At 39.0% G+C, this 25,932-nt stretch overlaps 1 protein-coding gene across 1 annotated transcript in view; it reads left to right on the top strand.

Annotated features, from left to right (window-relative positions):
• Positions 1 to 7,556: 7,556 nt before the first annotated feature.
• The window catches only part of CNTN3 (contactin 3), a 340,550-nt gene continuing 322,174 nt past the window's right edge, over positions 7,557 to 25,932 (top strand). Inside the window, exon 1 of the mRNA XM_033210477.1 lies at positions 7,557 to 7,655. The gene's annotated coding sequence lies outside the window, so the exon portion shown is untranslated. The remainder of the gene's footprint in view (positions 7,656 to 25,932) is intronic.

Here is a 25,932-nt window from a genome sequence, read left to right as displayed (position 1 = left end):
TTTTAAAGTCCCCCAAGTGATTCTAATGTGCAGCAAAATCTCAGAATCACTAGACTAAAGGATTCCAGTGATCGGTTTCTCAAAAGGAATATTCTAGCATAATAGGTATATGTTCCAATGAGGAAAATCTCTTCTGTCATCATTTTGACAAAAATGAAAAGAAAATTCAAAAGTCGGTGATCCAAATAAATGACATGAAAGAATTTTAGAATTTTAGAAACCTAACTACTTGAGGTGTGTTCATTCAATGAACATGCTAACCCATGCTGTATGTGGGGCCGTGAGAGAGCACTAAAGGTGGCCTTTAGAATTTTCAACATCAGCTGCTTTTCCTCCGATCTCTGGAGGAAACAAAGGACTCCCTGTGCTTTGTTCAGTTGTAACTTGGTATGGAAATTATTCATTCCCCAAGACACTGCTCAGTTGTTAGCAAATAGTGAAAAGGGATCTTATTTCTATAGATCAAATGACCATAGAGAGACGTTTAACCATATGACCAAATTAATTACTTTGTGATGTTTTATACCAATGATAACGCATATTAAGGCTATATTAAGTTATTAAAGTAAAACCATTTCAATGGAGGTAAACTTCTTGAAACAAAAACTACTCTTTTTATCTTCTTTTTTTAGAGTCCAAACACCGCCTTCATACAGATGCCTATGAATGTTGTCAAAATATTGTCATACAACCTTGTAGATTCCGTTGGGATCTATAAATGAAAATCAATATAAACTTGTTCTTGCTTATTTCTTGGCCTCCTGCTCCTCCTTCTTCGTTTTCTTCTTCTTTTTTTTTAGACAGGGTCTTGCTCTGTCACCCAGGTGGAGTGCAGTGTTGCAATCACAGCTCACTGCAGCTTCAACCTCTCAGGCTTAAGAGGTTCAACCTCCAGAGTAGCTGGATTTATGGGCACATACCACCATACCCAACTAATTTTTCCACTTTTGTAGAGATGAAGTTTCCCCATGTTGTCCAGGCTGATCTCGAACTCCAGGGTTCAAGCGATCCAGCCTCCTTAACCTCCTAAGGTATTGGGATTACCTGCCTGAGCCACAGGGCCTGGCCTGTCTCTTGGTCTTCTATACAATGTTTCCTATCTCCCATAGTATTTTACCTCAACTTCGTTTGTACCACTGTTGTGGACTACATGTTTTTGTCCTCCCAAAAATCTTATGTTGAGATCTTAATCTCTAATGTGATGGCATTAGAAGGTAGGGTCTTTGGGAGGTAATTAGGTCATGAGGGTGGAGCCCTCAGGAATGAGAATAGAATCCTTATAAAAAGAGACCAGAGAGTTTGCTTCCTCTCTCTCTGAGGTCCACCTGTGAGGATACAAGAAGAAGATGGCAAGCCAGGAAGAGGGCTTTCACTAGAATGCCACCATGCTGGCATCTTGACCTAAGACTTCCAGCCTCCAGAGAAATTGTGAGAAATCAATATTTGTTGTTTAAGGCATCCCATCTATGGTAATGTGTTATAACATCTGGAGTTGACTCAGGGAACCATTACTTTCATTCTTTATACTTCATCCAAGATACTTTTTTGCCTAATACAAGCCATCCTTCATATATAAGAGCCATTTTCCCCCACTGTTAAACTACCCTGTGAAGAACTTTCTTTCACCCTAAGTTTTAAGAAAATCCTTTGTCTCAACATATCAACTAAGGTTTATTTAGATATATAACACATTTTAAAGATACACATAAAGCAGAAGTTTAATCTTAACATTTACTAATGTCAGAAAATTAGCATAACAATATGAGCAGAACTAAAATACAAATAAGTAAGAAAATGTTTTGTACATTTTAACAAATGAAACAAATCTTCATTTTTACTCCAAGAAAGGTTGACAGTCTTGGAATGAACATTTTAGGTAGATGATAAAATAGATACCTGTTGAAATGTATCTTAAAAAACTGATCAGCTAAATTAATGAAAGATATATAATTTAACACAAAAGCTTACTTTCAATGAAGTGATAAATGTATGTGCATAATAATCTCTTCTTTAAAACATGATATTTTAATGGGAAATATAGTATTATACTCATTAATATTTGGGGGAAAGAAAATATAGAATTATTAATTCAGAAAATTATGTACCTGAGCAAGAGTACATCACAACCATTAGGGTGAAGGGTCTTTATATATAGTTTTCTTTAGCATTTTATGTAACATATTTTCAATTCAATAGTTGTGAACTTCAACTAATCTTTTTTGTTCCTTAGGTTGCAATAACCTCATGCCTACCAAAATGCAGCTGATAACTACATTAGTGTATACCTTCTTTACCAGCTCTCTTAACTTTGTTGGTGTGTTGCTATTTTAAATTTCCATGAAATCTACCTTTAAAAAACTAATTGAGCAGAGCCAGGGTATTAGGGTCAGAAAGAGAAGACAGTCTTCAGGGCCTGCTGGTTTCTGAATGAATTGGGGAAAGTTGCATAATCCTTCTGTGCCTTAGTTTCTTCTTCTGCCTAGAAAATTAGTATTTATTGAGATTTCACTCTGTACTAGCCACTGTTACCTTAGAATAAATAATTCTAAATGGAATTCTATGATATTTATAACTATTTAGGTAATTCCAGTTTTGTTTCTACTTTCCATTAGTTTGATCCTCTAACATCTGGGATGTGCCAAGTGGCTTATATGTGAACATGAAAGGTTTGGATTGTATCCTAAATCCTCAAAGATCAGTCTGTGGATCAGAAGCACCAGCAGCATCCAGGAGCTTGGATGAAATGCAGAGTCCCAGGCCCCACCCTAGACCTGCTGAATCTGAATTTGCATTTTAACAAGGTCCCCAGGTGATTCATAGGCACATTAAAGTTTGAGAAGTGCTAGACGAGACGGTTGATAAAATCCATTTAAACTCACAGGGGTGTATAGTACAGAGAGAGACTCTGGCATTAGATGTCTGGATTACAGTTTGTATAACCTTGGAAGGCTGAGCTTCCAAATACATGAGTTTGCTTTTCTGTGTCTTAGTTCCTTTATCTGTAAAAAGGTGGTAAAACAGTAGTTTCTTCATGGAGTTGTTGTAAAGACTGCAAAGTACTGAGAATAAGCAAATAACACAGTGCCTGGCATATTGGAAGTTCCTCAATCATGAAATATACATTTATTGCACACCCATTATGTACATGTCAGATTCGTGCTGGGAGCTCTCAATGCAACAGTACAGAAAACAAAGCCCCTACCTTCATGAAGCTTACATTGTAGTGAAGGAAATCAGCAATAATAATAAAAAAAGACATGTAAAAAATTGTCACATAACCATTTGCTCTATGAAGTAAAGAGAATGACAGCAGTGCTATTATAGACAGGAAATTCAGCGAACGTCTTCAGAGAAGAAAACAAATGAGTCGATACCTGAATTAGTTATTATGTGATTAGTATGTGGAGCTAAGTTCCATCATAGTGCTAAGGATTTTATGTGAATGCATATAAAGAATTTTTGACACTATTATGCACTTATTGTAACAACCTTATTTCTTTACTCCAATTTTGATGCTGAAAACTTATTATTACTCTTTATTCTGACTCAAAAAACCTCTCAGAACCATCCACCCCAGCGATGGAGATAATATGACAGCTTCATACACCCTACAATTTAATCTCAGCATCTAGATATAAACTAGAACTTTGGATCAGTATCATGGTGATAACAATAAGACTTGTATTTCCATGTGTGGAAATTAAGACTCCCTAATCCCTTTTATAGAAAAATATGTGTTTAACTTAGTAGCTTGGCTATATTTCAATTGATACTTTTACCTAAAAATTTTGGTTTGTGGGTTTAGTAGATATTTTTCTTCATTTCCCTTTGCTACACAATAAACACGCAAACAAATAACTGTTACGTGGTGTCACTGGCATGAAATAGCTTCTATATTCCAACACAGATGGGGTATCTTAATAATGGGAAGATGATCTCACACTTTAAAGTGCTTGATATAAAAGATGTCACAGAAAAAGGAAGTTATTATTCTTAGTTATAATACCCTAAAAAAGGATTTGCCATCTAAATGGCTGCTGAAACTTAACTGCAGAATTGCTTATAATGCTACAATCAGTTGAGGCCAAATTCAATAAAAATTCCATCCGGCATTCACACTGAGAAGACCCACATGTGCCTTTAATTTTTTTTTTTAATTTCCTGGGCTTCCGGCCCAGAAATTGGATGGAAATTATATTGAAACCTGCTCTTATGTATCAACTTTTGGTAAATATCAGGTTTTCAGTTGACTCACATTATGCTTTACATTTTGGGCAAAGGGAGGGTATAAAATGATTCACATCTCTCTATATACATATATTTATACACCTTTTACCTGTCTATGAGACTGTGGCTTACTTTAAATGTTCATCATTACTTCTACAACTTTTAGGATCTAACCGCCCCCACCAACTCCTCTGCCACTGCAACCATAAGACTCAAAATTCCATTAAATCCCTTTCCAGCACTAATCAGCTTTTACTAGCACAGGCAATGTAATCTGAGTTTAGAAATGACTAATTATTTGGAGAGGGCTGGAAGGGGTTAGGGTTTAGATTTCTTTCTAATTTAAAGGAGCTTCTTTCCTGTCTTTCTCCCTGTCATTTTGCTGCCCGGGGCCAGCTCCCCCTCCTTGATGAAAATGTTTTTTCCCTTCCCATTAGACAAGGTATACATGTATGTATTAGAAGAAAAATGTATTAGGAGACATCAAGTTGAAAATATTAAAAGAAGAGGCATGCCTGTGATGGATGTGGGCATGGCAGTAATTGCATCTGCTAGGTGCAAGGCATGAGCATAATTTGCATGTAAAGTTCTCTCGGCTCCTTCCAGAACACACCAGTTCTACCCAATAAAACATTTTGTCACACACAGGGGGTTTGCCAACATGTTCCCAGATTGCAGGCAAAAAGATTATTTACAGTAACCAATAACAACTGAAACGACCATAAACAATCTTTCTGTAGCTGTTCTATTTTTTTTTTTTCCTTTGACTAAGTAGAGGAACCTTAAGGAGTCCAAATTTACGGCAATTTAATTCTGATGGGAAAAAGCACATTATTTTTATTTATAGCAGTGTGCTCTATCTATTCCTGTCTCCCCCAACCTCTTTTTAAAACATAAATAACCCCGGATTTTTTTTTTTTAATCCACCCATTACTCTTTTAGGGATGAGCAGTTTCCTGATAAAGTGAGAGAGAGCAAATGTGGCCAGAAGTTCCCTAATGTATTCAAGAATCCTGTTGTATGCTCATAGAGTAACCGGGATTAGGGAAATACCACTTGGTCAAGCCATTCATGCAATTTCTTTTGTTGTTGTTGTTGTTCTGCTTTGAGAAAGGGTCTTGCTCTGTCACCCAGGCTGGAGTGCAGTGGTTCAATCATGGCCCACTGCAGCCTGGACCTCCCAGGCTCAAGCCATCTCCTCCTGCCACAGCCTCCCAAGCAGCTGGGACTGTAGGCACACACTACCATGCTCAGCTAATTTTTAATTTTTTTGTTGAGAGGAGGTCTCACTGTATTGCCCAGGCTGGTCTCAAACTGCAGGGCTCAAGTGATTCTCTCATCTCGGTCTCCCAAAGTACCAAGCAACTTCTTTGTGGCAATTGGAAATGCAGGGGGCCTACATGCTGACTTTGCTGTAGGGAGCGGCACCTTGCATCTGACTGACCTGGGTCTTACCTCTTGTCATCAAACTCCCTCTAGGAGAGTTTTTCCAGAAGTTCAAATTTCATTGTGAATTGCAGGGGACCACACGGGTATCTCTTGAGAAAATGATCAAGAGTGAGAAAGTGCAGTTAAATCAGGTCTGGTTTGCCCAGGTTGCTGCTCTTGATGAGGTGGTGCTTCATTCCATCTGCAGGAATCATGGGAAAAGGATCAAGGAGAGGAAAAAGAGCCATAAACTCTCAAGTCTAATTAAATGTGACTAGATTATTTAATATGAAGGGACAACATGATACATTTTTAAAACAATGTCAAAGAATTATAAAATGAAAACTATAAAGTCTCCTCTGCCCCAATTTCAGTCTCACTCACCAGGACTAACAATTGTTAACAGTATCCTGAGACATCCTTTTAGAAATTGTGAATGAATAAATATGGATACATACACACAAAAGCGTGTGTGTGTGTGTAAGCACAAAAACGGTACAGGTACCAACTTTCCTGTGCCAATCAACAGTACATATCCCACGTTCTCCTAACGATACCATTTATTTATTTATATAGAGACAGGGTCTCCCTTAGTCTGTTGGGCTGGAGTGCTGTGGCACAATCATGGCAGCTTCCACCTCCTGGGCTCAAGTGATCTCTCAAGTGATCCTCCCACCTGAGCCTCCCGAGTAGTTGGGACAACAGGTGCGTGCCATGACACCCACCTAATTTAAACTTTTGTTTGTTTGTTTTTGTTTTTTGTAGAGACAAAGTCTCCCTGTGTTGCCCAGGCTGGTCTCAAACTCCTGGGCTCAAGTGATCCACCTGTCTTCGCTTCTCAAAGTGCTGGGATTACTGGAGTGACCCACTCCCGCCCAGCCTCTAAGGATACCTCTTGGAGGTCATTTATGCCAATTCTAGTAGATGCACCTTTCTCTCTGCCGCTGTATGTCTCCACTGTATTTTATCAGCCACTCTCTTAATGAAGGACAGGTAGGTTGTTGCCAATTGTTTTTCGTACAAGTAAAGTTGCAGTGTTTGCACGGGTTTGACTGGAAGTAAGTCAGCAGCGGTTCAGCGCAAAGGCTCAGGACTTCAACAGGCTTATTCAAGTACCGCTTCCCCAACTCACCACTGTGTGTATACCTGGGCAAATTAAGGTGGCAAGATCTACTTCATAGGGTCCTTGACAGAATATAATTGCGATTATTCTCACAACTGACTCATTGAAACCTTAGGCAAATCAATTCCCTTATCACTAAATCCGGGAATAATAATAGATCCAGGTTGCTCTGGGGACTGCATGAACTAATTCATTTAAATAGCGCAGTCCACTGCCTGCTACATAGTGAGCCCTTAATAATTATCCGCTTTAATATTAAAATTGGCAATCTTTGCGCACTTGTGGGAGCGCAGCTGCAGGAGGCTTTCCTAGAAGAGGAATTCCTGCCTTAACCCCGTGCTCCCCGGGCCCCAACTGTGTGGCACGAGGCCACCCAGAGGTGACACGGTGACCGCCGCCCATCCCGCGCCGCCGCCCAGGGCCCTGCGGAGGCCGGACACACGTGGGTGCACGCGGCCGAGCGCAGGGCGGCGCGGGGTCCCGCCGGCGCAGAGGCGCGAGGGGCGCCACAGACGCGAGGCACAGGACCCAGTTGGCTGCTCCGCTGCGCTCCCCGCCCCTCCCTCCTTCCAGTCCGCCCGGTCTCCCCTCCCTCCAGCTTACGCGTCGGAACCGGAGCCGGAGCCGGAGTGGCGGAGGCGCAGGCAGCACTCGCTGGGCGCCGGCAGCAGCCACAGCAGCCTGGCGCGTGGCGGCGGCGGCGGCGACAGTGGCTGGCGGGCTGGCGCCGGGGGCTGGGCCGGGAACCGTGCGGACGAGGGCGCTGCGGCGGCTGCGGCGGCGGCTTACGCGGGCGCACGGCGGCCCCCCGGGCCGGGACTAACGGCGGCTGCGGGTGGGCCAGCGGGGCGGGCGTCTGGCGAGCTGCGGGGACCAGGTAAGTCCGGCATGCCCGGTTCCTGGCGCCGGCGGGGCCACAGGGATGAGCCACTTGCCAGGGCAAACTTTACGCACTCGCTTCATGGCTCCTCAGCCCCAAAGTTTGTTTGCAGGGAAATGCACCCGACGGGTCAAGGAAGAAAGATGCTTCTCTCAGCTGACTTGATTTGGGAAGATTATTTTTTCCTTTCTGGGGCGAAGATTGGTTTCGGGTTGGGAAGGCTGCATTCCCCAGCGGGAGCGCGGAAAATTGAGTGGTAGGTCCCTCGGGCTTGCTCTTTGCGCAGTGGATTTGACCAGTGAAAGTTGGGGGCAAAAAGTTGTGACTTGTAGGGATGCTGAGGAACAATTCCAGGTGCGTGATGCAGGATGTGGGAATGTGATACCTTTTTGCCGGAACCACCCCCCAGGCCCAGATTCCCAGGTCTGAGGAAGCTAGGGTGGAGGATTCTTTCATTAGCGATCAAGTTTTCTAAGCTGCATTTTCTTTCTACTCACAGATCAGCAGCTTGGGACGGAATTCCCCGTCGCGTTTTTTTGCCAGGTTTACCCTGATGCTCTGTAGTCCAGGTTTCCTGAGCTCGGACCCTGGTTTCAGCTGTTTCTGTGTTCTCTGAGGAGCCCTGCAAAGCTAACCAAGCAGGTAACAGAATACCAGAAAGAAAACCAGGAAGTGCCAACTGGGCACCCGAGTCATAGCATCATCAGGATTTTTTTTTTTTTTTTTGGTCTCGTGAAATGAACGAACAGCTTCTGGGCTCTGCTTGTGCAAAGCTCAGTACAGCTCTCCAATCCGTATGTCCTTCCCTGTATTGCATTTGCTTATTGATTTACAGCAAGGAGATGTGCCCAGAGGAATTATTTAATAACAAACTGTGCCCGCTATGGTGAGGACAGCAAACCTCCTTTCAGAGGCAAAGAAAGGAGACTAGAGCTCTGGGAAAGGGGTAGCCAGTCTGTTCACCTCAACCCAAGATGCGGGGAAACAGAACTAGAAAAAGCAACAGACAAGGAGGGAGTGATGTGCAGGAGGGAGGTCAGAAACCCCAGCTCATATGGTGAGTAGGTAAATCCAGAAATAATTTTAAAATGATTAAGCAAGAATAACTAAAAAAAAAAAAAAAAAAAAAGTAGGAAGACTGTACGTGCTGTGGTTTCTGTCTACCCCCACAGAGATGAATATCACACTAGCTGAAAAAGAATCCTGATCTGTAAATAGATTAAAAACAGGAATTAATCAGAACAATGAGTCAGAGCCCTTCAGAGATTGAAAAGAGGAGTAATTGCTTTTGAAAGAGCTTGTATCTCAATATCAAGTCAAATGTATTAATTTTGCTTTGCTAGATGTGTTTACTGACAATAACCTGACTTTGGCTGCAGTAACCTGGCATCTTGGTTCATAGTTTTAACCCTTTGTGGGTCATGGGACTAGGGAGGAAGTTGCCTGCAGGTTAAGATCCATACCAATTTGTTCAACATTTGTAAGATGCCTAATACGTGCATGTCATTGGTTGCAGTGGGACAGATTCTTGTGAATGTTCATTAAAGAAATCTGATCGGGTTCAGTCTCACTAAATGGAAGGATGTTTGCTTGCAAATAGTAAAGAGTGGGGTCAGGAATTATTGATCTTTGAATGTTTGCTTGAAATTAGTTGAGAGTCAACATGTGATTTGAGGACCCCCAAAATGATCAGTACCCACCAGGGAAATATAGCAAATTGCTATACATTTTTATAAGATGAATAGTAAGGCTGAATGCATGCAAGTGGCCCTCCTGTCTAAAAGTAGGATAGCCGAGACACCGAGTGGCTAATTGATATGCAGGGTAATAGATTCAGGCTGTGGCTGCCACAGACGTAACATTCAGCCTCATGTCCTCCTCACTGTCTGGATGTCATTAATGTCAGCCCGAAGACATGAAGGTGTTAAGTTCATTTCTCCAGGAGAACTCTAACTTTTAAATATCCTTCACAACACAACCAGATAGCCCAAGTGTACCTTAAAATGTCAGCAAAGCATTTAATAGGAGCAAAGTGCTGAGCAGTTTCAAGTAGAGCAAAGATTAGCTGTGGACAACGAGCTGTAGCCTTTCCTTTGCTGATTTATGTTCAATTTTATCACTGTCACATTTCATATATGCCTAGTTATTACAAACTAATAGCCTCTTTGCTCTGCTTGCAAAATATGCATCTTTCTCTTTTACAAGTTCCTAACTCCTTCTCACATATTCAGTACATATCTTCCAGCTTTGTTTTTACTGCATAATTTGAGTGTCCAACTTGAAGTTCTCATTAACTCTTAGTATGGTTCATGCTGAAATAGTGTATAGATATAATTGTCCCTTGTAAACTGCCAGATATGTGTATCACTATATTGTGGCAATGCTACAAAACAGAGAAGCTTTGACTGGTTTCCAATCACCATTTAGTAAGTTGTTAGTGGTAAAAATTATGTTAATTTTATGTAGTGGAATATATTCAGATGGCAGGAGGATTTATTGATGCTGTGCATGCTTGCCTACTGTCTCTGTTTTAGTTGTCACCACCAGTCTGCCTTTAAGCCTTCTTACCTTAGCAAGGTACTTTGTCTCTATGAAGGTGAGCATCTTTAAGGTGCTCACCTTTAAGTTTTTAATATGCACACATGCATATGCATATAATTTTAACATGCATGTATAATTAATCACTTAATACTGGTGGACTATTTCCTTTCTTATGCTTGATAAAAGTGCAATGGAGAATATCAGTGTTGCAAAGATGGTTGGCAAGAGAATATGGGGCCATGGAACAATTTAAGATAGAACATTTCTTTGAAATTGAGGGGTGACAGATCTCAGTCTCATATCCAATTTGTATAAACATTTCAGAAATGGTTCAAGTATTGTAAATGGTTTTTATCTTGTAGTCTCCCCTGCACTCATCTCTTAAACACAGTGGGACATTTCTTTGGAAAATTTGCTGCAGGAGAAATGCAGTCCCTGGTTGAAACTTTGTATGCCAAGTTTCAATCCATAGTACATTTTTATTTTCCGCCTTTTATGTACATGTTATAAACAAGAAATAAGGGTTTGTAATAGAAGTGCTGGCAGAACTTTATAGCATTTCAAACAGCTTTGCTACTTGGAATGTAAATATTTGTAGAATCTTTACTGTGCAATAACTTGCCTTACAAAGAATGAGGAAAAATGACTATTTTATTAAGTAGGATAAAATAATTCAGTGAGTTTGCATATCTCTTGTTGCAGACATATTGGCATTTGAAGAAATAGATTATCTATGTTATAGTGATTCCATAGCATTCTCTTAGGTGCCTTTATAACTCAGCTTGTAAATTTTCTATGTTCTAAAGCAAGAGAACAATTTTGTCCCATTTGTTTTTTAAGTCCCTTGACTTTGATTACCTTTCAGATGTTAAGATATGAGATCCATATTTCAAAACCGCTTGATTATATTACCAACAAATGAGGCTGTCAGTATACTGTTTTAATCAGATAAATAATTCTTGACACCATCACAATACTTCAAGTACTTTTATTTTGGGAAACTAGTACAACTCAGACCTTATGTGTCCTTTTGGTTCTAACCCTGAAATATTTCTCACATTCGCCCACTTCCCTCCATGTTCACCCACATCCTCCTTGTCCAAGTCCCCATCTTCTCTCCTGGGATAGCTACATTGGCTTCCTTGGCTCCTTTCGTACTTCTTCCCCCAAATCATCCTGCATAGCAGCCAAGACAGGTTTTTTTTTCTTTTTAAATGTAAGTTAAATTAGTACTCATCTACTCAGAATGCTTAAATGGCTTTCCATTGCACTCAGAATAAAATCCAAACTATTAAATATTACCTGCAAAGCTGCGTAGGATTTAAACACTTCTGTCTCTTCGACAATTCCTAGCAAGCTTTTTGGAACAAGAGTTTCTTAGGCCCTTTTTCATTTCTGAAGCTATGTTGAGCTCTTTCCTATCTCAGGGATCATTCTGTTCTTTTGCCCAGTAACCCTGTATAGCTCTAACCCCTAAACACACACACACACACACGTGCACACACACACAAACTCACGGGGTTGACTTTTTTTTTTTTCTTTTCGACAGGGTCTCACTCTGTCACCCAGGCTGGAGTGCAGTGGTGTGATCATGGTTCACTGGAACCTCGACCTCCTGGGCTCAAGTGATTCTCCCACCTCAGCCTCCTAAGTAGCTGGGACTACAGGCACACACCACTATGCCCTGGCTAATTTTTGGATTTTTTGTAGAGATGGGAATTCCCCATGTTGCCAAAGCTGGTCTTGAACTCCTAAACTCAAATGATCTGCTCACCTCAACCTCCCAAAGTGCTGAAATTACGGCTGTGAGCCGGTGAGTCTGGCCCACATAGAGTTTTTGACTGCTACTCATCCCTTAGGCCACAGTGTAAATATCATTTGCTTAGAGAGAGCTCTCTGATTTCCTTCCTCCCCTGAATGAGGGCACCTCTGATAGGCTGTTTATGTTCATTTCCTTGGTAGTACTTAGTATAACTTGGAACTGTACATTTTCTTACCTGATTGTATGTTTATATTCTGTAATTACCTTGTAAGCAGTTACCACATCTATTTTACGCACTATTACAAAGCAACTTCTGTCCAAGTATCTGGCTCATTGTGGAGTTTGATAAACCTATGAGAACTAAGCTTGTTGGTTTGCTGAGTTTACCATATGTAACCAAAGATCCTGTCAAGAAGGTACATATTCAGTAGAAGTCTGCAGCTGACTTTGACAATATTCTTCCTGTTACATTGTCCATGATCTCGTACATCTCTTGGACAGCTGCTACTTCAAACCAAAGTTGTCCAAAATGGAATTATCATTTTTCTTCTCAATCTATTTCCTAAGAGCTTAGGTGGTCTGTTCTTTCTTTAGCTATCATTGTGGTCATCAGGGCATCTGGAATCAGTGGTCTTTGTCACCATCTTCTCCCTTTGCCATTGTAACCAGTTCACTGATTAAAAATACAAGAATGTTCATTCAAACAATGTGCCAGGCTGGGTTCTAAGTACTTCTTACCTAATGCAGGAGATTAAGAAATGACTTTCTCCTCACTCTCTTTCTTGTTCCAATCTATTTGACGTGCAGTGCTATATTAATCCATGAGGCCGACCCCTTAGGTCATTGGACACTCACTGCATAGAGAAAAATATGCTACTGATGCAGCCTGTCTATATGTGACTTCTCCCTAATTCTCCCCCGATACTTAACACTGCAACTATAATATATGGGTCTTCTGAAACTTCCTTGAAAACTCAACATGGCCCTTTTGGCTTCAGTGTTCTTGCATGTGCTTGGAACACCCGTGGATTCCGTCCCACTCTCCTTATTCCCGTGTTGACTCATTTCCACCCTCAATTCATTGTTGTTTCTTTCAGAAAAGCTCTTTACTTCCAACTCTACCATTTGTCAAGGTAATACCCAACCTAGCCATTCCTCCAGGTCACCTTGACTGTCCTCCTAGACTAGGTTTGACCTCTATGCTATCTACAATCGACCATGTAAATTTTGTTTCTTCTTTAGGGGGTAAATGCATTAGAATTTAATTAATATTGTAAAATTGTGTAATATCTGCTTTTCCTGGTAGTCTGTTGATGGAGTAGCATGTAAATGTTAAGACTTTGGTGAATATTTCTAGAATGATAGAAAGTCTAATCTTTTTAATTGGCATGAGGTTCTGCTATAGTTATAGTGGGGCTTCTTTTTCTAGGGCTAACATTTATTTTAGTGTATAATTTAAAGATTTTATTTTATTTTGCACAGTTTCTAAGTGACAAGTCGTTAGTTGACAACAGGTGAATATCTTGATATGATCTGAATTTAGAAAATTCTGTGATAAACATATGCTCTAAAGGAAGCATAAGCCAAAGATTGTAAGCACCGAGGACTGGTCCCTGAAGTAGTGAGCTTATTTTAGTGCAAGAAAGTGATGGGAAGTTCTCAAAATTCATTATTTTATTAGAGTAAAACATTATCATATGAAAGAAATAGCTAAATGACTGCATCACAACAAGTCAAAAGCACATCTTCCTAAACCATAAATAATTACTTATAAATGGGGAAAATTTTGTAGGCATTAAACAGTTTCACCAGTCATCCTTCAAAGAGGAAGCCCCTGTAACAGAGCTGAGAATACTCTATTTCACTTGCACTGTTTCTCAACTTCTGCTGTTTCTGCAGAAACGTTAACTGGGGTTCTGCTGAAATAATGGCGATACCTTAGCCCTTACAAGATTTTCTGAATCATCTCTGGGGTACAGCTTGCTAATCTGCGTTTTTTAACTTTGTATTTTAAAGTAATTTGAAACTCACAGAGAGTTGTAAAAAATAGTACAAAGAGTTCTGTGTAGTCTTCAGCCAGCTTCCCTGTATGGTAACATTGTATGTTTCTGTTCTGCAATATCAGAACCAGGAAATTGACATTGGTACATTACTGTTAACTAGACTGCAGACCTTATTCAGTTGTCATCATTTTTTAAACCTGATTTCATGAATATGTGTATCGCTCTACATGGTTTTATCCCACGTAGATGTTCATGTTTCTAGGATTTTAACTTAAAGAACAAATGTCCTGAGAGGTGACATTTCCATGTCAGCATACACTAATGTGATAATTTTGCAACTGTATTCTAGCATTGAAAAATTCCACTTCCATAAATCTTTTTCCATGCAAATATTTGTCTTGTTCTTAAATATCATGAAGTCCTTTACCTTGCAGATGCCTGTAGCGAAATGGAAGTCTTGGGATTTTATAAGCCAGGGCATGACATTTGGGTGGTTCTCTGTGTCTTTGGTTTGGGAATCTGTGTTGACTTCCCCATGCTACATTTGAAAAGTTCTGCAGATAGCAAATATGTTTGTTTATCATTGTGATCAGACTTGGACAGGATTTTGATGCCACCAGGGCAGGGCCCCAACTGAATGCTTCATGCAGGTTCTAACTCAATCGCAGTTCATTTTATTTCTTGCATAGAAATAGTCACCCTTCAAAATAACTTAATGCATTGCAGAAGATGGTAATGACACTTTTCAGGCAATTAAAATCAACCCGAACAATATAGCTAGTGATCTAATCTGATGCCTGCTACTCACTTGGTCTGGCCGCCTCCCTGAATGTAAAGTAGCTGAAAGTTGCTGATTACCAATTACTAATTCCGGTGAATATTCTGAAAGCTCTGGAATACAGATAAGGCATATTTGTACCAAAGTCGGCTGTGTGTGACTACACCTCCCTCACCCCTGTGAATTCCCTTCGCCTAAGAAGCTTTCACATTTATATATACTAGGCAGGTTAATTTTTCTCTTCTTACCACTGCTTCTATTTATTTTAAATAAAACCAATCAAAAGCTTTGTGCATGGGCTGTATGGTTTTGAAATGTGAGCCATGTAGGCCCAAGTTTCTCCTTTTATTCATTGGAGTAAATAAAATTTTTTCTTTATGTGTAATGTGGAGATATACGTGTTTCTATTTCGTGGTAATTTATTGGGCTGTTGTTTCATTAGTGTTAAGCAGCAGTTGCCCTATGAAATTAAGTCTGTAAACTTTAGTGGCAACATTAGTTTTTAAAAAGAACAAAAGGTTCTTAATATATGGATTTTGTTATATTGTGAAACAAACCATGCATTCTGTGAAGATGCTTACAAGTGGAGGGTGTATTTCCATATAATGGGACATTCTGGAATACAGTCAATATCCTTTTTAATCTGATAGTGCCATAATTGTCTGTTGCTTTAAATATTTCTGTGTTATGACTTGCTTGGAAAATATCTTTTGTCATTTTTCTAGAGTTAGGGCATTTTTCTGAGTCTTGACTTTTTATTATTCTATTTTTATAATACGATTATTTCTGTCATTCTTCTTCCTACCATAGTTTGACCTTCTAATAACCCACCCCTCCCATTCACACATACATGCTTTCACATGTGTGCACGTAAACACACACACATACCCCCACACAGACATACACACAAAATGCACAAGACATACATTAGGAAAGGGGATAGAGTTAATCCCAAATCATAAAATCGTAAGGGATGAATTACAGACATCTTGTAAGCATTCAAGCAGAAGAGATTAAAATCAAATGATGGGGAGGCATTTTAGATTGTATATAGGATTAATATGCCCCGGTTTTTAAAGTTACTCAATCTTTTCCTCCTCTGCTTCTTCTTCCTTCGTCTTTTTATCTGCATCTCTGTGTCTGTCTCCTTCCTCTTTTCCTTTTTTTAGTGTTCTTGTTTGCTTTTGGTTGTATTTATGAATAGACTCTTCTGTACTGACCCATAGTGGCTAAATGCTTTCAATGGTCTCTAGTGGAAAGCTTACATATGTTTATTCACACATTTTTTGTTGAGGGGAGAGGGCAGGATGGGAATAGGGGATATAAAATGTCTTAAGTTTGCTATTTAGAGAAAAATAATTTCAGAAAAAGATAAAGACACACATCAGGCCTATAATAGACTGGCCGGGAGATGGTGGCCACAATACCTTCCTTTGCAGTTTGCATAGTGGCTCACTCTGACCTTCAAGCAATGGAGTCCATTTCCCTTTCCCTTGAATCTGAGTTGGCTTATTGAATTTGAAAAATAAAGTGTGGCTCAAGTGATGTTATTGTGAATTCTGCTCCTTAGCCTGGGAGCTTCCATTCTTGCACACTGAGTCTGCCCTGTGGAGAAGTCCAGGCAAGCCTCCTTGAGAAAAACAGGTCACAGAGAGATAGCTAGTAGCCAATAGCTGGCCAGTAGCCAAAACTGATAGTCAGTCATGTGAGTGAGGCTATCAGTCCCAATTAAGCTATCACATGGCTCATGTTACGCGAGTGACTCCAGGCAAAACTACCAAACTAAATGCTCAGCTGAGCTTAGGTCAAATTCAAAATCATCAGATAATAAATAATTTGTTTAAGTTATTTATTTTTGGGGGTGGTTTATGCAGCAATAACACACAAACTTTTAAAAAATTAATATAATTTTAATTGAGAAAATGATATATATTTATTGTACACAACATGATGTCTTAAAATATTTTAACATTGTAGAATGAATGAATAAATTGAGCTAATTAACATGTATTATATCGCATACTTATCGTTTTTTGTATGGTGAAAATGCTTAAAATCTATTCTCTTAGTGATTTTCAAGTATACAATACATTGTTATTAATTATAGTCACCATGTTGTAGAATAGATCCCTTGAACTTATTCTTCTTATCTAACAGAAGTTCTGTATCCTTTGACTAACATCTCCCTAAACCTGCCTCCCCACCCCTTGGTAACTACCATTCTATTCTCTGCTTCTATGAGTTCAACTTTTTCAGATTCCATATAAGTGAGGTCAAGTGGTATTTATCTTTATTTGTCTGGCTTATTTTACTTTACAGAATGTCCTTCCAATTCATCCATACTGTCACAATTGAAATAATTTCCTTCCTTGTCGATGGCTGCATAATATTCCATTATGTGTATATACCACATTTTATTCATCTATTGTTGGACACTTAGATTTGTTGAATATCTTGGTTATTGTGAATAATGCTGCAATCAACATGGGAGTGCAGATATCTCTGACATACTGATTTCATTTCCTTTGAATATATGCCCAGTAGTCCTATTGCTAGTGCCCATGGTAGTTATATTTTTAATTATTTGAGGACCCTCCGTACTGATTTCTATAATGGTTACAGCAATTTACATTCCCTTTGTCAGTGTTCAAGGGTTCCACATCCTCTCCAACACTTACCTTTTGTCTTTGTGATACTACCTGTTCTAATGAGTGTAATGTGATAGCTCATTATGATTTTAATTTCTTGGATGATTGGTGAGGTTGAACACCTTTTCATATACTTGTTTGCTAATTCTGTGTATTCTTTTGATAAATGTTTTTTCTGATCTTTGCCTATTTTAAAATTAGGTTATTTGTTTTCTTGCTATTGAGTTGTTTGAGTTCCTTATACATTCTGAATATTAACCCCTTACAGATGTATGGTTTGCAGATATTTTCTCTAGTTCATGGATCATCTCTTCTTCCTGTTGATTCTTTCCTTGGCTGTGCAGAAGCTTTCTAGATTGAATTGAGCTCATTTAATTGTTTTCACTTTTGTTGCCTGTGCTTTTGGGGTTATATCCAAAAAAGCATTGCCTAGACCACTGTCATGGAACCTTTCCCCTGTGTTTCCTTCTAGTAGTTTTATGGTTTCAGGTCTTATGTGTAAGCCTTTAATTCATTTTGAGTTAATTTTTGTAAATGGTGTGAGATAAAGGTTTAATTTCATTCTTCTGTATAAATCTAGTTGTCCCAACACCATGTATTGAAGAGACTGTCCCTTCTTCATTATGTGTTCTTGGCAATTTTGTCAAAATCAGTTGACTGTAGCTGCATGGATTTATTTCTTGACTCTCTGTTCTGTTCTGATGGGATATGCGGTCTGTTTTGATGCCAGCACCATGCTGTTTTGATTGCTGTGCTTTGCAGCATATTTTGAAGTTAGGTAGTGTGATGCCTCCAGCTTGTTCTTTTTGCTCGAGATTGCTTTGGTTATTGAGGGTCTTTTGTGATTCCATATCAATTTTAGGATTTTTTTTTCTATTTCTGTGAGAAATGTCTTTGGAATTTTGATAGGACTTGCACTGAATCTGTAGATTGCTTTGGGTGATATGGATATTTTAATAATATTAATTCTTCCAGTCCATAAACATAGAATATCTTTCCATTTATTTGTATCTTCTTCCATTTCAAACTCATTATACTAAAAACAGTACTTAAAAAAATAAGCAACTGCTTAAAGATGTGAGATATCTTTTTTGTTGTTGTATAAATGTAACAGCTTTTGCTTTGATAACAATTCAAAACTCTCAGTGGCTTCTAGCAAGCATTACTCATCTGCTTGCATGAGGGCCATGGGTCAGCTTTGGATTGGCATGGCTTTTCCATATTGTGCATAGGCTGTGTGGCTTATTTTTCTGGGATCCAGGTTAAAGGGACAGTTTTGTAGTGGATACTGTGGTGCTCAATCCAGGCCCACTATTTAAGGCCCACATATCTATCCACCATCTGACTGGAATATCAGCTGCCATGTAGCTGACATCTTCACTCCCCACTGGGAATTTCCCTTTGCTTTAGGAGAACTGCGTCAGCCAAGGTTGTGCTTCCTCTGGGTAGTGGTCCATAATCAGTGACTGACTGTTGAAAAGGCACAAAGACTGGAGTTGCCTTAATTTGGACAACTCTGTTCATGTAATTTATATACATGTGACTAAGAATATATTTTGTGTGTTTGAGATCAAGAGAGGTAGCCAAGAGGGGCCATCCCAGCCCTGGAACACCATATAAGGATCAGCTGAGACCTCAGCTGCAAGTACTTTAAGTTTTAGGGTCCTCCTCTGACTTTACAGTAGTTTCTTTCAAGAGCACTGCTCAATAAACCTTCATCTCAGATTTTGTCTCTAAGGAGCCCAAGTTAAGAATGATCCTTATCTGGGATATTTTCTTCACATTAGTGAGGGCAGAAGCACAAGAGACTTCGCTAGACCATGCGATTGCATTCAAAACTTTGGTAGGACTGGTCATATGTCAAGTTTTCTCAGATTTCATTGGCTGGAAGTCACAGGGCTAATTAAGGAAGGGGAGGTAAGCAAGTGCTTACAAACAGTAGTATAGTTTATATATGTATTCTACCTCTCTTGACCTCATACACACAAAATATACTCTTAGTCACATGTACATAAATTACATCCATACCCTTAACAAGAACTATGCCCCCAAAAGTTCTTATCTAATCATGTAATCTGGCTGGCAGTCTGAGATTTTATTATAGTCTCTCTAGCTTACGGCAGAAGTGCAAAAAACGAAACCAAACCACTAAAGCTGAGAGTGAATAATGAATATTTGTGAACAAAAATACCATTTACCCATATGAATTAGCTGTTACTACAATAATTCTATGTAGACAAAATCCCCCCATCCCAAATTTCAATAGTCTAAAATAACATATGTTTATATATCTCTCACTCGGTCACATTGACTAGGGTGGCTCTGCCAAACTAAGTTTTTTTTTTTTTTTTTTTTTTGAGTCCAGGTCTTGCTCTGTGGCCTGGACTGGAGTACAGTGATGCAATCATGGCTTACTGCAGCCTTGAACTCTTAGGCTCAAGGCTCAAGTGATCCTCTCACCTTAGCCTCCCAGGTAGCTGGGACTACAGCCATGCACCACCATGCCTGACTAATTTCTAATTTTTTGTAGAAACAGAGTCTCACTATGTTTCCCATAGTGAGACTCTACTTCCAGGCTGGTCTTGAACTCCAGGACTGAAATGATCCTCTTGTCTCAAGCCTCCCAAAGTACTGGGATTATAGGCATGTGCCACCATGCCTGGCCTGTTCATATTTTTATGGGTCAGCTAGGAGTTGGCTTATCTAGGCTGGGCTGGTATGGGTTACTTTGCTTAATCTTCAGGACTGTTTGACTCTGTTGTTTCCATATGTCTCATGGTGGAACTGATTCTGAAGGAGAAGCTCCCTGATGGAAATTATTCTCATGCCAATTGCAGGGATGCAAAGAGATAAGAGGCAAACACACAAGTTCTCTTAAGATCTTGTATTGCTACTGGACTATTACCACTTCTGCTTCATACTGTTGGCCATAACAACAACAACAAAAAACATGGCCAAACCCAAGTCAAGGGTGGGAAATTATCCTCTGCCTCTTTAGTGGGAGGAACTGCAGAGTCACATGACCAAAGTCATAAATAAAAAAAAAGGGTGAAGAATTTGGGCTAATAATGCAATCTGTCATACCACCGAACCTCATATCCATTAAGCATTGTAAATGTCCTCTAGTTTTTAGTTGCTTTTCAAATTAGAAACAGGAAATGTAAACTGCCACTTTATTGCCTATGAATGAATTATAGCTCTAATTACTGCCTAAGTGAAGGAGCCCTTTGTGAGACCCGATAACACATGGAGTTGGGAAATATAATGAAATTCTCCAGGAGTGTACTGTTCAATGAAAAGATCTCAGATATGTATTTGGAAATGTAGTGAAGAGTATCAGTTAGTTTTGTCTAGTAGTAATCTGTATGCTTCTTATTCCATGGAATCGCTGTCTGCCACTTGATAGTTTCTTACCTTGGGCAAATTAACTGCCTTCTCTAGGTCTCAGTTTCTTCACCTGTAAAGTGGGAATAATGGTTTCTACTGTATAAATCTATTGTAAGGAATCCATGAGATAAGGGGAGGCCCTTAGCAAAACTCATTAGATGCTACCTATTGAGCTTTGCAGTTAGGTTACTGTTGTTGTCTTTATTATTCACTACTTGTGACTTACATATATATAAATATATGACATACATATATTGTATATATAAATATATATGATATACATATATTTATATATACTACACTAACCTAGTAAGAGATATGCTGTATGCTAAAAGAACAGAGAGTTGGGAAGAATGAAAGGAAACTGAGGTAGAACGATCAAGGAAGGCTTCATATGAATGTAGGATTGATGACTCCTCCAGATTTGAAGAGTTGGAAGTCGAAGTACAGAATTTCTGGTTGAAAAAATCTGGCCTGGCATGCTCTTAAACTCACGAATCACTTCCATGGTTGGAGTTGAGAGTGTGTTTTAGCGGCTACTTGGTGAATTTTAGTTGCTATAGTGAAAGGCCGTGATTTGGGTAGTGTTGACTACTCGAATTTTATTAGAGTGTGAAGGTAAATCTGAGGTCATGGCCTGTTTTGAATCTAAAGTAATAGACTGCACAATGGGGGGATGGATCTGGGTGAATTATCTCTGTAGACAGCTTTTAACTTTCATTCAAAAAATCTTATAAAGCACGTCTTAAAATGCATTTTACCAGTGAGACTAAAAAGATTCATAGAGTGCCTCAGGTCAAATAACAGGTTAATGACCTAACCAGAAATGAAACCCATATTTCCCATGTCCAGAAGTAGTGCATTTTTCATTCTAGAACAGCTTCCACTTAGAAGAGAAATTTATGTAACTGTAAATGGGAACTATTGCTTTCTCTTCCATAGTGATTGTGAGTGAACTTTTCTACTGATCTCAGACCCCAAGTTGGTCCCACTTTTCTCTACATTTATAGGATTTCATCTATAGGGCTGAAATTGAGTTTACTTTTCAGGACCTCTTTCAACTCCCCTATTCACCTTAAACCTTTTTCTTCCTTTCTTTCCGGGACTGTTCCTCTTTCTCTGCTCTTTAGGTCAGAGAACCCTTGATTGTCCCACTCTTCTTATCCCACATATGATTAATTCATTTTTCCCTCTCCTTTTTCTCCCTCACTTGTAAAGAGAGAGACATGGAGATAAATAAAAAACTGTCATCAACCAACTGTGCTTTCCTTTTCATTGCCCTACATTTATGCCTGGAATCCTCTTAATGGTTTTCTTTACTTCTGTCAAGATCATACCCATCCTTTTTAAGGTTCAACATAATGTTCTCTCTTCATGTCTCTTTAGTCCCATCAGCATTAAGTAAAGATCTAAACCTGTCTATCCAATTGTTTGCCTTATTGCTATTGAGAAATCATGGGGAATCATTACTTCCCTCTGGGAGAGGGTACATTTTCTCTGCCCCATTGATGTTGGAAGGCTTGGTCAGGTGACTTGTCTTGACTGATGCAATATGAACATTTCACATTCAGTTAATCATTTCCCACAGAGGCTTTGGTGGCCTGTGCATGGTTTCTTGTATCCTATTACTGCCTGAGTATTACCTATCACTGCCTGAGCTCTGCCTCCTGTCAGGTCAGTGACAGCATTAGATCCTCATAGGAGTGCAAACCCTTTTGTGAATTGTGTATGTGAGGGATCTACATGTGGCATGCTCCTTATGAGAATCTAATGCCTGATGATCTCAGTTGGAGCAGTTTCATCCCCAAACTATCCCTGGCCCCCACCTGGTTCATGGAAAAATAGTCCTCTACGAAACTGGTCCCTGGAGCCAAAAAGGTTAGGGAGTATTGACATGGGTCATTCTTACTCATCTACCAAGTTTCAGATTAAATGACACTTTATTGAACAGATGACAGTCTTTTGCTCTGCTTTTCTTTATCACTCATTACTCTTATTTCATGTCTGTTTTCCAAATTGAGCAGTATGAAAGCAGGAAACTTGTATTTCTTGGCTACCCCTGTATCCCAGTGCCTGGCATAGAGTAGGTTCTCTGAATTACTGAATAATTTAGATAAAATCCATAAATAACCTAGAAACCACTCATGATCTTTCCCTGCTTGAATTCTTGTAACCATTTATATAGTTCAGATTTTTAGCATCACTCAATGTGGATTAAATTATGTGTTAAGTGTTATGCTAACCACATCATTCAATCCTTACAACAAATTAGCAGTGTAGCTACCTTTCTTATGATGCTTTTCATATTGCTTCAACATAGTTATTTCTAGATTTTAAAAACATCTCTACATCTAAATGTTAACTCTTTGTTATGATAGCAATTATTATACTGTATTATATTTGCCTTTTACGTGCCTGTATACCTGTCTAAACTGCGAAATTTCTCTGAGTGCTGGTCACCTGTGCCAAGCATACTACCTGGATGTTACTAGACATTTCGTACATATTTGATGACTAAATAATCATATTTAAGCTCACATTAAATGGTTGATATTACTAGAATTAATTTTATCTTAGTGCCTTATATGTAGTAGATGTTTCAGGAAGTATTTTTCATTGACTTTTTTTAATAGAATTAGTATGAATTGCTTACTATATTAAAGGACACAGTAACTTTCAGTATAACTTAAAATCACATTATATTGAATTTTACTGTACATTTATTGGTTATCTATGGCTTGGGTCAGGGAAGTCAAGACTGTAGTGAGCTGCGATCATGCCACTGCACTCAGCCTGGACCACAGAGTGAAACCCTGTCGCAAAAAAATAAAAATAATTTTTAAAAAATTTACTTTATTACCTACAATTCTCTGTGGGTTTGGAGTTTGAACAATGTTCTTCAAAGACATCTCATCTTTGATCCATATGGTGTTGGTTGCTATAGCTTGACTGGGGCTGGAGAATCCAGAATGTCTTCACTTACAAGATTGGTGCCTCAGGTGGGGCAACCAAAATGGCTGGGATCTCGATGGCTTGCTGTCTCTCACTTATCATCATCTAGCTTTCCAGGTTTGCTTTCTTTTCTTTTACGTTCCAAGAGGGGGAAGGTAGAAGCTGGAAAATCTCTTTAAGGTCTAAGTCTGGGACTGGCAGAGCGTCACCTCTCCTACTTTCTGTTCGTTAAAGCATGTCATAAAGCAAGTCTGCAATCAGGAGTAGGAGAAACAGACTCTACTCTTGCTGGGGAGGAGCAGCATGATGTACATCATTAAAAGGAATTGTAGGCTATCATCTTTATAACCTTCCACTCTAAGGAACTACTTGAGCCCACATATTTTCTGTGTTTTACTCTAGAAGCTTCCAAGATACACTTAATTGATGTAGGTAGTAGAAAGTTTTACATCTGAAGTCTGTTGATTTATTGAAAGTGAACATGACTTGTAAAATTTGAAGAAATTTTTTAAGCTCCTAACTGACTTTTCCTATTTCCTTCATCATTACAACATTTATTTTTAGTATTGCTAGAGTTATCTAATTTTTATGATTAAGAACAATAAACAGAAATTTATCTTGATGAGTGAATTAGAAGTGTTACCTGCAAAGATGGCTTTTAACCTTGTAAGCTTGTTTTAAATATGTTGTGATGATGTTTGATCGGCTTTAAAATTTCCATATGCAAAGTACAAATCCCTGAAGAAGAAACTCCCCAGTCCACAGTAATGCAAGTTAGCAAGAAGTTTTCCTTCTATATGAGTGGTGCTCTAACTTCATCTGTTTTTAAAAATAAATGTACTGATCAATATCATGAATAATTAAGTGAAAGGAGTTGTGGGATTTGGGGCTGTTTTCTTTTTAGTAATTGTAAATTCCATTTCACAAAGCCACAGCTCAGTAGCTAGAAGGAACTATGTCTGGGTTACTCTTTATTCATTAAAAAAATCTGCCTGATAACATGTAGTTCTAGAAAGATTTTTGCTTAGGAAAGATCTTTGAGTGTAGAGAGTTTTTACATGTATTAAATTATGTGAAGAGGTTTATATAGCTAATGAAAACATTATTCTAAGGATAGTGATAAACTCTTTCTGAAATAGTTATAAAATATGATTTTCTGTTTTAGAACTAAAGCGAGTATGAGTCTGATTTAGAGAAGCTTGTGTACAAACAATATGCATTGACAAATTTTTAAATGTCAGACCTGTGAACTGATGGGTAGAGACTGGAGTTTTCCCTCCCACCTCTTATTAGGTTGTAACCTTAGAATTTTATGTAAATGGAATGTGATGGAGTGTTTAAATTGCCTGCTTCTGCCAGTGTCATTAGGAAGATGGGAGGGATCCAGTTGAATTTCAGGGCAACATTGGTCATACTTCACTGGAAGGTAAAGAGATTACTCCCAGGTCATTTGCTGTCCTTATGGCACATAATGATGGCATGTTGAAGATGTTGGATCTCTGCCTCCTAAATAGTAATATCTTCTAATGATGGAATTATACCATTTCCAGATTGAAGAACCCATGGTGGTCAAGTCCACTGCACATTTTTATTTTATATTCATTGATTTGTTCAGGGAAGAGGCCCACTGATTTCAATTTTGATACTGTATTTTGAGGTGTTTTTTGGTATGCACTGTTTAATCCTTTTTTGAAATAAGAAATACAGTTTTGGATATCTAACCCCAGTACTATGTGTTTAATAGTGCTAGATTCTGGTGGAATTGTCCACTAGCAAACCACTCTATAGACAAGGTGACACAGACTGCAGTAGGAAATGCACAACAGACTCAATGCTTACAATCTATTCAGAGTTGCCTGCCCTCAGCACATCCCCATCTATTACTGGGTATGTAGCTAAGAGAATAAAATGTTTTGTTTGGAGTTTTGTCTCTTCTCTTCCATGCTCCTTACATCTTTGATCCCCTCTGTGGCTTCCATTCAAAGTCTTATTTTTTTTCTCCACCTCCATAGAATAAATTATCTGTCACTCTGTTCCAAGTTATTCCACTCTAGTGTGGCCCAGAGGTGGCAGAGTATTGGGAGAAGAGATTTATATTTGATATTTTTTTTCTATTAGCATTTCCAAGTCAGTGAGACATTTCTCACAAAGTGGGCTTCCTCTTAGCAGATGCTAAAATAATAAAAACAGTAGCTAGTATTTA

Source organism: Trachypithecus francoisi, unplaced genomic scaffold (assembly GCF_009764315.1).
Source record: "Trachypithecus francoisi isolate TF-2019V2 unplaced genomic scaffold, Tfra_2.0 Lachesis_group0, whole genome shotgun sequence".
In the NCBI taxonomy this organism is placed as follows: Eukaryota; Metazoa; Chordata; class Mammalia; order Primates; family Cercopithecidae; genus Trachypithecus; species Trachypithecus francoisi.
The sequence above is the reverse complement of the archived record's forward strand: the minus strand, read 5'-3'. Positions and strand labels throughout refer to the sequence as shown.